Here is a 10,170-nt window from a genome sequence, read left to right on the forward strand (position 1 = left end):
GGTAAAGTTAATTAGAGGGTAGGGAATGAAATTATGCTTTTCGGGGAAACTTTTTAACTTTCAAATGCTGTAAACAGGGATATTAGTGACTCTGCTTGTGATTAACACTTTTCGTAGTAAATAAGTATGTAAATATGCATGCATATAGCACTTTGGGTGATGCAGGTGGTGGTAAACTTCATGCCTCATTTGAAGTCATCATAACATTTTCAGCAGTCATCAAACCAGCTCACAAACAAAGCATACCAAGTTGAAAACAAAATACAAAATGTTGCCCAAATTAGATGGGGCCGAATTATGGTGTGTGAGAATAAAACAAAGGTGTGAGTAGTATGTTCCCCGCCGCCGTGGTAAATGCGCTAATTATGCTCCAATCCTACATTACAGAGTTTATCGCTGTGTGATATTATTACGACGAGGATGTCGACGACGATGATGGCCTCAAGGGGACCAAAACATGATGCGGGTTTGCTGGCTGCTTATTAAAGCGAGTGAGCTGAATACTTATGCTGCTATTTTCCTCGCCTCCTTTACGGATACCTATTAAAAACTACCACCAGTTTTCGGTGTAATGTGTTGTTGAAATGACCACCTAGCAGCAAATGAACTCTTTCATTCCTGCACCGTGCATATTTTTCGACTTTACGTCCATTACGTATGTAAGTTCATTCTGGCAATAAATTGGTAACATGTCAAAACTTTGAGGACTCTTTTGCAGATCGAACTACTACTTTACATAGTACGTAATATACACCTACCTGTGTACGTAACAGTCTACCCCATGACCGGGCAGGCAGGCAGGTAAGTAATGAACTGATAGGTGTTTAAATGCAGTAGATAGTATTTATGTAGTTGGTTGGAAAACTCACTTCTCGAAAAGTTTGGAGATTAATAAAGTTGGATGAAATCTGGATCTTTAATCAGATTCCTGGTGGTGGTGGCGGTGGAGGTTTGAGAGGAGGACACACATCACTGGAGGTTTAAAGAAATCTCATTAAGAAGTTTGGAGGTGATGCTTATCTCCAAAGCCCCGAAAATAATATCAGTCAACTACTTCTCCTCTCTCGTCACGAAATCCACATTAAACGCAAAAAAATGTGCAATTACTCTCGATAATATTCTCACTCACTTGTAATATTCTGTCGCTTTTCATTTTTGATCGGATCAAGTAGGTGCTTCTCTTTTAAGTGTGCTTCGGGTGCAACAGCCAGAAGCGGTCATCCACGGGGATTCCTTCTCAACAAGTGCGTTTTAATCGATATCTGTGTATCAAATCAAAGCTGAGTGGTTCAGGCAAACGAGCCGAACCAAAAGCTGTCTTCGACGGCAAATTAATCGTGAAATCATATAATATGTTAAAATCGCTTATTTCATACACAGATATATATCCGGTAGGTGTTTAGGTACGAAGAACCAGAAAAATTTATTTGATATACTAAACGTGGCAGTAACCACTTGTGCATAGGCACTCATTCCTCCATCAAGAAAAACAACTCGTACATATCGCATAAAGGTTTGAGACATAATGTGGTAACCAGCCGTTAAATCTTCGTTGTTATTATGCTTTAGTCTAATTTTTAACACGGTCCGTAACGGTTCAATTTAAGAATTGTTGTAGGCGAAAAGTATTTTTAAAATGCCAATTACGTGTACATACAATGCGGTTCAATCCTCGAGGAATGTGGGCTGCCCATTATCCACAGCGGACGAATGAATAAAGAACGACACAAATAATCTCATCAGCCAAGTGCATCTAGAGCTACTGAGCTTTTATCCAACGCAGTGACCATCACGAGTTAAGGATAAGATATTCATTGTTTTAATGATGGTTTATTACGATGACGAGGGTTCTAATCAATGCCCGTAGGAAATAAGCAGTTAACCATCTCCCACGATAACATTAACATCCACCACACACTTAACATGTTATTAAATATTAAACGCCGCATTGTGCAGCCAACGGCCAGTGTGGAAGGCTAAAATAAGTTGGAAGTCAAGTGAAGTCAACATTTCTGTTTCGAATCAAGAAGAACTTGTTGTTTGATGAAACCTTTCCTCAGTATTTTGAGATGAGGGATCAATTTGATGAAAATGTTTGTGAAATGAAAATTGTTTCAACTCTGTAGGCAAGTCAGCAAGCCAACCACATTCAATTTACACCTCGGAGCTAGGCATTTATTAAATCTGGTGCGTTGAAGCAGATCAGCCAACCAACCAACCAAGGCTGTAATCAAAGCAGAGAGTTATCATTCCTGAATTTAATAACCCCCTTCCACAACTTTTTTATTGATTAGCAGGCTCCCAACCATATACTTGCGCTTCTTCGTGAAAAATCCATTTAAAAACAGAAGCAGGCAGCAGCAGTGGGTCGTCTCCCGTTGTTGTTGCATTATATTATTTGGAGAGACCATCACATTCTCATTTGACTACCACGCATAATTCCAAGCATTAAAATTTTCGCACCTCTAATATGCCCCTGCTTTTACCTATTTGCGTATATCTCGTACATAAAGCAACACTTTTGAGTAATTAAAATTATTAAACCACTGCGTGCGTGAATATGTATGTATATGACATTAATTAAACCGTTATATGTACTTAATTGTATCTTTTTATACGTATATCGCCTTTGGTTTAAAGGTGGGCAACGAATAAAAGAAAATACGAAAATTGAGTAGCGTGTTAGTTTGTAATAAATCAATGTTCATTGGTCTTTTAACTTTCGTTGAATCCTTTAGCGCTTAATGTTTAAATAAATCAATAAAAAATCTTGAAAGAAACTGTTTAAGGTTACAACTCTTGTGGTCGTATCAGTATTAATAAGTATTAACTTAAGCACCCTATATGTATATTTTGAAATTGGTAAATATCGATATATTACCGGACAAAAGTCAACCCAATAGATATTTGTAATATTGCAATTTTTGTATTTACACCCCATAATACATACCACTGATTTACGTAGAGCCTACGTACATTTATATCTATCTATACATACACAATTCCATTGCGGCATAAATAATAGAGACAAAGTAATAAAATTAGATACGGTATCAAGTGGAAGGGAAACATATACTTTAGTTCGGCACCTTCCAAACTGTAATGAAACTGAGAAGAAATGAGTTAAAATCATATTCACCATCTAATCTTAATGCTGAGATAATAACAGGAAACTGCAAATGACCGAATAATAAACCTTCTCGTTTGCTTGTTAGGATCAAAATTGGTATGCTTTTACTGCATTCATCAAGCCTTCACGAATCTACTGAATTCAACGAAAAATCGTTGTCAAGCACATCATAAAGGTCTGATGTGAGAATAAGGTGTTTCAAAAGTCGTTAACCAACAATGCACTTAAACATTATAAATGATACCCAGGCCGGCCTACCCAACTTCACGTCTCTCTCTTTACAGGTGTAGCAGCGTAACGCATTTATCGCATATTTGGCTTGCCCCCCCTTAATAAATTTTGGCTAATGATTTAGATCAGGCAAGACTTCTGTGTAAATTTTTAAAATCCTGCACGGAAAATGTAAAACTGCCAGAAAAAACAATTGTGTAATAAAATACCCGTTTTGCCGCTTTTAATGGTACGGACTTTTCCACATAACAGAAATTTGATGATAACGCTCTGGCACAGAGATATCCATTCGCTCTCACTGCTGATTAACCGTTCACGTTGAATCACCATTTCATTATCCTCGATGTTATCAATAAATAGCCATGATTGCAAACTGGTACGAAGAAGAAGCAAGAATTTTACGAGCATTTTTATTCAGTTCGTTAGATCCCTGTCAACGAACTGTTACAAAAATTGAAAACTTTTAAGTTTTTGCAAATAATTGGAGACAGTAGTAAAAAAAAGAGAGGAACTGGGACTGAATAACTGATACCACCCACCGTATATGATTACTCTCACCCAATTACTCCACGGTGGTAGTGTTAAATTAGTAAACAAACTCGCGTCGGAGGAGGTAATAATTTTTATTTGGAGTCAGCTAATTGGCAATTAGTCGGAAACATTTAGATCAAACCATTGATTTCGCCTCATGATAAGAGATATTAAGCCAAGAAGGTCTTCTCTCGGATTGATTTATGCATCCGCAATGGTCCAAATTAAGGAAGAATTGTAAATACTTACTCATCAGCATATCATTTCCTTAAAAAACTCAATTTGTCAATTGACTATGGTTTTATACAAAATAATATGCTTTCTTTTGATATTTGTTGGTATTCAGTATGCTGTTAATAAGTGAATGCATTTAATAATATTAAAGATTATGAAAAGTAAAGTCCATAGTTTTATTATTTCGAATGATTATTTAATAGCAAATTTCCAACTCTTATAAATATATTTTTAGACTTGAGTGAGATGCCTATTAAATATTTGGCGTGTGCATATTTTGAATTTTGCATGTACTTAAAATTAGTGCATATATATCTTAAAATGTGAAATACTGCAGACATTTAGACCTGTATCAAAACTATTTTATTATATTTTACCAATAAAGAATATATATGTATGTATGACGTTGTGTAATCCGAGTTGTGGTTTGGTTGTGGTGTAAATAAATCATTAATAACCTGCAATTTATTACTCAAGTAACGACAAAAGAGTCCAACATTATCATTTCACACATTTCAAATATCTATCGGCATGAATGTGCCACGTAATGTGAGTTTTACATGCAATTGTAACGATTAATCTTGAGTAGTCCGCATGAGCCGTGTCGAATTTAATGCAGTGATTCGATTGTGGGAAAATATACGACGATCCCTTTTCGCCATGGGTTTGGGTAAAGTATCAGCCTGTTGTTGTACTTGAGAGATTATGTCGTTTTTATTGTGTTCTGGTTTAACTCCAGAAAAACTAAACGCATAATAATTCTGCTTGGGCAGTTTGGCGTTTGGTGTAAACTGAAAACCCGTACGGGTCGGAATTTCCGGTACAATCAGCAACTCTGACCTCACACTCATCAATTTGAGTATAATAAAATACTTCCGCTCCAACTCCATCTGTTTCACAACTGAATCCACTCACCTATGATACGCACACCGGTGATATATTTCATAGATTATCCACACCGTAAACTCTAGGTTGGTAAAAGCCATTAGTTTTGGTTTGCCTATCTGATCCAGGTTTCTTTATAATGTTTAATTATCATTAAGCTGTGAAAAAAATTACAGCAAGCCGATGCAAATCACAAACTCATCAAGATGCAAAACATTAAATTACGTTATACATCTACACTTATGCATAGACGCATATGCGTGTAACTCAGATACTCGTGCATAAAAATGAACCAAGGCCACCCTGCCAATCGACTTGGAGGTCTTCCCACCGAACAAAATGAGCGGTCACCAACTTTTCAACAGAGTTGATTGAGCCTCCCTCACTCAATAATATGTCACAATCCGCTAACCAGCAATGCCCAACAACTCAACAAACAACCATTGTTCGGCTGACCGTCGAGCTGTCATTCTTTCCCTTTTTTCAATATCTATGACCGACCGGGTGCCATCTCATTCAGCAGTAATTTAGATCGTCAAAGTCTTTGAATTTAGAGTTTCTCCATCTTTCCTTGTCAGTGGAATCACGGGAGACCAAATATCTCGGTAACCTGCTATTCTAACGTAATAAATATGTATGGTATGTGCCAACTAGACGAGCAAGAAGATTTCCGTATTTCAAATTTCAACAGTCAAAATGGCCAGAGAGTGAGAGGGAGAGAGAGTTTGTGAAATTTCTGTGTGCATATAGAAATACAAGTAGAAAGACCAAGAAAAAGTTTACGGTCTAGTGTACATATCTGAAGTTAACCCTTTGTGCGAACACTGACTGGAGGTGTAATAATCAATGCTGTAGAGCTGTGAGATCGTAAATCTTGTTCAACAAACAAGTTCAAAAAATGAATGGTCAATAAGAATCTGTTAGCATTTACAGTAGTGGGATGACACGGAGTTTGGAAATGTCATATATCTTCTGAGCATCGCAAGTGTCACTTGAGGCGAGAGAAAACACACAAAAAACCACCACACCACGCCACCACTGCGGGATGGGCCGGTTGTAGAATGAGAGCTAAATAGTCAATATCTTCAGTAATGCACCCTGTTATTGAGCTTAAGGATCTCACCAATTGTCGCGTACTCTGACTTGCATGGGACCTTCTGTTTGAGTCTAGTCAACCATCCTGACCACCCACTCAACAGTCCAAATAATCTCATTTGCCCACCTACTTGGACAAAAACTGAAACTGTGGCAATATATATATTTACTACTCACGATTTCCTCCCTATTTATTAGAGAGATGCGTACAAACAATTTATTCTGCTTACGGTCCACCCAGTTGACAACCCTGTGTTGTCCTCCCATTGTCCCCATCCATGATTTTTCACACAACATTGTGACAGCAGAGCACATTAAATCGCATGTTTCTTCAAGAGTCTTGTTCCACTTGACGACACTACATGAAAAATTGCCTCGTGTATTAGAAACTTGTCTTTCATGAGAAGGACGGAATAATATCGATACAGGTGAAATCTACATACATCAACTGACAAGGCATAAACAGTAAGTGTACCTTTACCCTTACTTGCTCACTCAATTCTCCAGGGTTTCACTGAAGAGATATTGTAAACTCTTGGTATTTAATGATTTGTGTGATTCTCACCATTGAGACTTCGTGCATAGAAAAGGCAGCACATTGCCACCAACAAAGTCCCGTCAGTCAGTGCCTAATCGTCGTTTGTACCAATCTGTAACTTATTTCCGTTACAGCCCAGTCTAGTGGGATGTGTATGTAGAGAGACACATGAGGAGGCTGACAGTTATTGATTGATCTATCATCATGTATACCCAGTACTGCATAAGCATCATTATAATTAAAATATGAGGACTACGTAGGACGACACAAAACCGGAACAGAAGGAACACACCTACACGCACAACCTCCTCCATTAACGCATGACAAATGGTCCTTAAACACATGGGTTGGTGACTTTAATCTACAACAATTTTGGTTTTTGTATGTATGTATATTGTTCCGTTTCCTTTATTTTATTTTGTGAAATTTTTTTCAGCGCGTATCCACATGGGAAAAAGAATAGGATCATTTATATCAGATAATAGGACTCTAATATGGAAAAGTAAACAAAAATGGAGGTAGACAAGAAGCAATTGGTCATATTCATTTAAACCTTCACAAATTTCAAATCAACAGAGTCAAGCAATAAATTAGGAAAGATGGGAATACATGATTTTTTTCACTTGTGAAAAGTTATAAATTGGAAGGCAAATAAAGAGAGAGATGGATTGGAAAGAGAAATTACCAAGAAAATGACAAAGACAGCCCGGTGTGTAGTTGTGGTATCCAACTGTGACGGCTCATCTTGAAAATATTTTAGAAAAATTCCGAAAATGAAGCACTTGATGGTTAAAGTCAAAAGTGGTTGTTGGTTATGGAAAAAAGAAGACGATTCCCAGGTAATCCACGATATTTGATACAAAAATTCGAGTGAGAGATCCTTTTTGTTGGAGTGAGAATGTTTGAACTTCAGACTCGAATTGATAATGAAATGGAAATGACATCCAACAAATTAACTCCCTCCTAGGAATCTGACCCTCGTATCTAATTTCATACGTAATTTATAACGAATGTTCAGTCTCAAAATCAGAACAAGCTTCAAACCTCGGATAAACTTGGTTTCGAAATTTCAGTGGTAATTAGTGACATGATGCCCTCGTTTGTCAAATCTGGGTCAGACATCATCCTCACAAGTCAACATTTCCGAGTATTCCTTATTGTCGCTTTTCTTTGTTCTAAAGACAAAGCACTAATTTGTGTACAACTCACTTTTTATGCTTTATTATATTTTTGATTCAATGTCTTAATGACAAGAAGGAAGGCATTATTTAACTATGTGTACTAGTGAAGTAGTGACTACTAAATATACGTCCACTCTTGATTGGTCCCTATTTCTGACATGGAGTTGAACGGTAAAAGAATGACTTTAATTGATTTACATCTGAGGATTCAATGAATAAATAAAAAATCTCGTCGTGTTCATTTCATCTCAAACTTGGCGAGCAAGAAGGCTTGGGCGAGACCTTTTGTCTATTCATTCACGTATAAACGTGTACATGGTTGAAGAAGCAGAAAATGATTTGTTTGTATACGGTTGCTACATCAAGCGATACTGTATGAAAAGTAGCGTTTTGACGGGATTCATTTGTTAGTTGTGTAACTACACTCCAGAGTTTGGTGGGTGGTAGGGATGACCGCATGCTGAGACTCTATTGACCTCTGCCCTCGCACCAGGCAAAGTATTGTTGTCTTCCTCCATTGTACATACTTGTGCACTCTACCTCGCATTTTAACGTGTTGGAAGAGTGAGCATATTACATATAAAGCACAATTTATTACTCAAATTATGCATTATGACTTCTTATCTGGGAATTGTCAGAGCTGAATATGCTATTTATTAGGCTGGTATTTTTCGGTGCATGATAACTAGAGCTTCCCACGGGACGAAACAAGACCTGTACATGGTATGTATGCATTTTATTAGCATGGAAGAATCATCCGCGACACATGCACCGTAAATTTTTAGACAAAAATGTCCCACATTCAAAGGATCATCTTGAAGAAGCGACACTATGTACATATCATGTGAAGCCCTAAATATTTATGGCTAATTCATTTTTCTTTATTTGATCGTGGAAAGCACAATTGTATGCTAGACCAATGCATGTGTACATATTTATGTCCGAACACAATTATGCGAACCAACACTATGTCATATGTGTACATATATAGTTAGATAGATACTTACATTTGCAGATATCTGTACATACGTATATGACTTGAAGCAAATGACATATGTATTTTGTATTAAATAATAACCAAAGGCATGTAAGTGTATCCGCTTTTGCACTTAAAACTGAAAGGAAGTGTTGGACCCTAATTAGTTAATTTGAGTAGTTTATTTTTGTCAAGTAGGTGGTCCAAGTTGAACGACTGAGGTGACACTGGAATCCAGAATCGTCATCTTGTGTTAAAGAGGTTCTTAACAAGGTCCATGTGTTGAACACAAGAACATCCTTTCATCTTTCTTAAACACCATGAATTTACTTACCAACTCCACAAAAGACGCAGGGTACATATCTGTGATGTGAGAAAAAGCGTAATTCTTAATTATCGAATCCAAAGATGATGACAGACTGTTCTTTTATCCTGATACATATAAATAATTGGAAACATGCCAAACCCAATTTAGCTGGGTCGACGTGATATTGCGTCAGTTCACCAACTCAGTCCAGAAAATCGTTGAAAGAGTGGAAATATGTGTACATGCACATAAATACGTATTATAAATACATTTACGAGTATATATAAAAACCGACGCAAACCTGCAATAATAATTGTACCACCAACAGTACTCGACACGATGGGCACTGTAAGAAGGGGCAGGTCCTAATTACTGCTTTCATCAGTCATCATCAAAGCCTCAAAATTAAAGAAGAAATGAAAATGGGGAGAGCAAGGATTATTTACTAGCCGAGAAATTCCTTTGCCTTGTATTTAAATTGTATAGTTCATGATTTGATTTTCAAGATCGCGTGAGGCTGCTTGTTCTTCTGGTACAATATGTAAGTGCATCTACCCCACATACGAGATGTCTGCGTAGATAGCTTTAAACGCAAGCCATGTAAAAGGGCTTCCATCCATATGGGTAATACAATACAAAGTTGTATAGTGAACCAATGCCTACCCAAGTAAAGACAATTCTGCAAATTAAAGTGAGTGATTTGTGTTGAAATCTGTGCAAAGTGTTGTAAGGAAAAGGTAATAAAATTGGATTGATAAAATACCAGATGAGTTTACTCTCAAACAACATTTGATAACAGTCAATAGTATAAAAGATGCTTGATCGAGTGTATGTATACAAAAATCAATGTATCATCAAAATTCTCATCAAAATTCAGGAAGAACTTTTTAAAACTAGCCGAACTTGTAATCGCTTCTTGTCATCATGAAATTCTTTTCCTTAATTAATCCCCCACCATCAAACCTGCTGGTTGCTTTCAAAATATTTGTGAAGTTTAGATACGCCTTTCCCTCATAACTCATCATTGGCCTCTATTAGAACAAACAGTGAGAGAAGAATTAA

The sequence above is a fragment of the Folsomia candida genome, unplaced genomic scaffold (assembly GCF_002217175.1).
Source record: "Folsomia candida strain VU population unplaced genomic scaffold, ASM221717v1 Fcan01_Sc001, whole genome shotgun sequence".
Lineage (NCBI taxonomy): Eukaryota > Metazoa > Arthropoda > Collembola > Entomobryomorpha > Isotomidae > Folsomia > Folsomia candida.